Here is a 5384-nt window from a genome sequence, read left to right as displayed (position 1 = left end):
TTACCTGAAACGCGTTTGGAAAATATTTTATCAGCGAAAAATACTGGTGAGTTCATTCATTTGTATAAAAAGATAGATTATTATATTTTACAGTATCAAGGGTGATTACATTGTTTATATCTATCAAAAACTCAATCAGTATTTGTCATACGTTGGCAGTTCTGATGTGACGGTGGTCATATCACTCATTGGCTAACTTTCATCCAATAGTGAAGATTATCAAGTACTGTATACAAAACCCCACATACCGGCAGTAATTTCAAAATACATAAACTTAATCACTGATGTTTTATGCGATTTAGGCGCATAGTATGGTTAAAAACCATATTTGGCACCTAAAAGCTTGTTACCTACTGATGTTATGAATAATCTTTTATACTTTAACAGTAAGTAAAAGTTTTGAACTCAGATTTCCAGATTTGACCCTAAAGCTTATGTAAAATGACCAAAATGCCCATTCGGTGCATAGTTTGGTCACAAATGATAAATTTCACATATATACAATATCTTACTGATATAACCTACTAAAATAAATATTTTTACTGATCAGTTTAGACTAGAACCTCAGATTATTATTTAACCTCTTTTATAATCTTAAAAATGACCAAAATACCCCTACGGGGCTTAAATTGATTTTAAATCTGTTTTGGGCATAATGGAAGGTATCCTACTTGAAGGGGTATGGTCCCAGATCTCGCGTCAGCATGACCGCGAGTGACCATTACCCTTATCAAAACCCCCACTAGCTAATGACCTATCTGTGTCTGTGCGGGCACGCGCGAACACAGAGGTCGAATCCAATTTGCCCAATGATGGAGGAGGACTTACCTGGAGTATGAGAACGGTACCGCATCTAGTGTATGAAAACGGTGTACGCATAGCGATGCGGCCTAGCACCGCATCCTGTGAACACTTCTATCAATACAAGGGATCGGGACAACAGCAACAGTCACCACAAGTGGCGATGCGGCCTGGCACCGCATCCCACAAATCTTAGCCAAAGTAAGAACGCGGAGACAATAGTGGTTACCGCAGGCAGCGATGCGGCACGGCACGGCACCGCATCCTGCCCACGAGGCAAGTGGGGCTGACCCCACAGATCAAGTGGCACTAATCACAGTCGCATGTTAGGCCATACGTAAGCGACAGACTGAAACTGCAGTAGGACGTGGCTTCACCTCCATAACCGACAAGCCTGACACACCTGCATAAGGGCAGCACGTCGTCAGTCCGCCCATTCAACTCCTCCTTCAATCCTCGGCTATAAATACCAACCCCAAACCAGGTTTGAGGTATCTCTTCACAACTCTCTCACTACTACTACTATCACATTTTGCTTCCCAAGCAAACTACTGATTCTCACGCCGGAGAGTGGTAACAAGGAGCACCCCCCACCCCTTTCTCCTTGTTACGAGTCACGGTGTGTTTTCCTTGTGCAGGAGACAGCCCAGCTGACGGTCAAGCCACCGATCCTCAGAAAGAAGGGATTAACCCTACTTGACGAGACCAGTGAGTTAACCCCGCCCGGTTAACCATTGTTTCATCATTGGCGCCCACCGTGGGGCCCGAACCCACGATCAAAATCATCACACACAGATGAACGAAACTACTTCAAGGAAAACTGATTCCCATTGAAGCATGAAGGAAAATGGCTACAGAACAAATGCGGACGAGATTCCAAATCATCTAAGGAGATCTCGTTGAGCAACAAGCAAACGAACAGAGGTAACAAGTCTGCTTATGACTTTGTTTACCCCCTTATGAGCTGCATAGATAAACAATGGTGGGCATCGCCATGCCTATGACCATGTTTATTTGACCATTATCCAGATTCAAATTGTTCGACCAAACAAGGCCAACAATGACGCAAGTACCCAACTTTGCAATAACGCAAAGCAACGAGGTAACCGCAAAGGACGTGCGGTTACTTGAGAACTAATTGGAAGAACACGAAAACCCCATAGAGTAGGGTTCATCATTACATGTCCAATTGCTGAACATAGAGCTTGAGCAAAGCTACTCACAGCGCTGCATCATCTACCGCAGAGGTTACAACTAAATTTGCGGGTGCGGACATCTTCCGTCACCATTACAAATGTTGGTTCGAAGCCTACTCTCTTCTTCATTCACCACCCCAAAGGTTGGTTCGAAGTTTGTAGACATCTTCAGCCACGATCTCAAAGGTTGGTTCGACACACCAACAGGTGGCACCCAACCCTGATGACATCAAGAAATGGTAGACCATACTACCAGATCAAAACCCTAGGCTGAGAATTTCGCATCAGACGAAACTTGCTCACCGGTACGGAAGCGACGTCACATGACTCTACCGGACCCTCGGTTTGATTTACTAGAAGCAGGAGCCATCCACATGGCCTAGAATCTTCTACAACATACGCACTACCTTCTAGACACCATAGTCCAGTACTCCTCCCACATGCAACTTGCATACGGAAACAGCACTAGACTGGGGGGACTTGAAGGGGTATGGTCCCGGATCTCGCGTCAGCATGACCACCAATGACCATTACCCTTATCAAAACCCCCACTAGCTAATGACCTATCTGTGTCCGTGCGGGCACGCGCGAACACAGAGGTCGAATCCAATCTGCCCAATGATGGAGGAGGACTTACCTGGAGTATGAGAACGGTACCGCATCTAGTGTATGAAAACGGTGTACGCATAGCGATGCGGCCTAGCACCGCATCCTGTGAAGTGTGAACACTTCTATCAATACAAGGGATCGGGACAACAACAACAGTCACCACAAGTGGCGATGCGGCCTGGCACCGCATCCCATAAATCTTAGCTAAAGTAAGAACGTGGAGACAACAGTGGTTACCGCAGGCAGCGATGCGGCGCGGCACCGCATCCTGCCCACGAGGCAAGTGGGGCTGACACCACAGAGCAAGTGGCAACAATGACAGTCGCCTGTCAGGCCATACGTAAGCGACAGACTGACACTGCAGTAGGACGTGGCTTCACCTCCATAACCGACAAGCCTGACACACCTGCATAAGGGCAGCACATCGTCCGTCCGCCCATTCAACTCCTCCTTCACTCCTTGGCTATAAATACCAACCCCAAACCAGGTTTGAGGTATCTCTTCACAACTCTCTCACTACTACTACTATCACATTTTGCTTCCCAAGCAAACTACTGATTCTCACGCCGGAGAGTGGTAACAAGGAGCACCCCCACCCCTTTCTCCTTGTTACGAGTCACGGTGTGTTTTCCTTGTGTAGGAGACAGCCCAGCAGACGGTCAAGCCACCGATCCTTGGAAAGAAGGGATTAACCCTACTTGACGAGACCAGTGAGTTAACCCCGCCCGGTTAACCATTGTTTCATCACTACTGATATCACAACATGTTTAAGGCATATTAACTTGTGAAACCTGTACATGATTCTTTTGGTTACCCGTTATGCATTTTTTCGCGTTCAGTATGGTTTATGTGACTAGTTTGCATAAATTGACCGAAACGGGTCAAACCTTATCATTTTCACTTCAAAATCCAGAATGTGTTTAGTTTACCCATATTGTACAAGTCTTCATACTTGTCGGGTCTAAATCACATTCTAATCCGGTCTTCGCTTAATCTTGCGTTTTGAACCGTGTACCTTTCTTTAAAACTAACCGGTCTAAGTTTAAACTTAGGTAAGACCCGTTAGGAATCTAATAGGTTACTAAAACCTTAGTTCCAAATTTAGGAGCCTAGTAAAAGATAATTGCACTTGCTGATTGTTATACGGCTGAGATAAATTTGTATTTTGCTCAGGTAAATACTTTTAACTTAATTTCCGTTATACGGGCTTGGGATACGGTATTATAATAATACCGCTTGATCGGGTATGAAATCGTATAATCGGATTGTGATTAAAAAGATGCATAACCCGTTTTAATCCGTTTTGTTTGATGCAATGCCCTTGGGGGGTTAATGACCATGTCCTGAATATCCTCGGCTCATTTATAAATGGCCACGGCTTAAGCACGGGTTGTAGGCATACACCTGATAGATGCGTATGTATAAATGGCATCTCACATCTCTTGTGGGCATATACTTGTGGCGTGTCAATTAATCTTGTCTCGGCTCTTCTAACCGAGCCCTGAATGGACGACAAACATATAAAACTGTATACAAGATTATTTTTAAATAATTGTCCCAAGTTATAAAAGATTTTATGCCTGGAGCATCCAAATCACTTTTATAAATACTTTTCAAAATGAGTCAGTTAATTGTATTTACCAGTGTCAACTGACGTATTTTTAAAAAAGGTTAAGTGCAGGTACTAAGTGAAATGGGCTGGCTACTCCTAGTATCAAATAAAGAGTCTTGCAAGCTTTTGATGCTTAAATCTGTTGAACAATATCTCTTTTTGTTTTGATCCGCATGTGGATCCACTTTACAACCATTATGTAATAATTTATGTTACTTTCAATCGGTTTGTAATATTTTTACTTTAGACTTCCGCTGTGCATTAAAATGTGATTATTTGACTATGATGATATCAACTACGTCACAATACTCCCCACCGGGCCCACCGGTAATACGTGGAAATATCGGGGTGTGACATATCCCTATCAGAATTAATAGATACTGGCACTCCGTGGAGAGATACTATCTCATCCACGTACAACTGAGCTAACTTATCAGAGTTCTGCGTTTCTTTAATAGGTAAGAAGTGAACTGACTTAGTCAGTCTGTCGACTATAACCCATATCGTATCATTCCCACGTTTTGTTCTTGGTAACTTAGTAATAAAATCCATAGTTACCATTTCCCACCTCTAAGTGGGAAGTTCAGGTTGTTGCAGCAAACCTGACGGCTTTTGATGCTCGACTTTAACCTGTGCGCACGTCAGACACTTAGCCACATGTGTGGCTATAGATTTCTTCAAACCTATCCACCAATAGTTTGCCTTTAGATCCTGGTACATCTTATTACTGCCTGGATGGACTGAAAATTTTAAACTATGAGCTTCCTGAAGGATCAAATCTCTAAGTCCTCCATGGATTGGAACCCAGATTCGACCATTCAATCTAAGGATTCCATCCTTTCCATAAGACAATTGATCAGCAGTTACGCCCAATTTCTCATTTGGAAAGTTAGTTTCCAATACGGCTTCCTTCTGAGCAGCTAACAGCCTCTCATTCAAGTTATTCTTTAGTTCAATACTTTTAGCGTTGATCCTTATTGGTTTAATCCTTTCCTTCCTGCTCAAGGCATCAGCGACAACATTTACTTTGCCCGGATGATAGCGAATTTCACAATCATAATCATTCAAAGTCTCCATCCAACGACGTTGCCTCATATTGAGATCTTTCTGATTAAAAAGATGTTGAAGGCTTTTGTGATCTGAATAAATCACACATTTGGTTCCAT

The sequence above is a fragment of the Helianthus annuus genome, chromosome 14 (assembly GCF_002127325.2).
Source record: "Helianthus annuus cultivar XRQ/B chromosome 14, HanXRQr2.0-SUNRISE, whole genome shotgun sequence".
NCBI classification, from domain to species: Eukaryota; Viridiplantae; Streptophyta; class Magnoliopsida; order Asterales; family Asteraceae; genus Helianthus; species Helianthus annuus.
The sequence above is the reverse complement of the archived record's forward strand: the minus strand, read 5'-3'. Positions refer to the sequence as shown.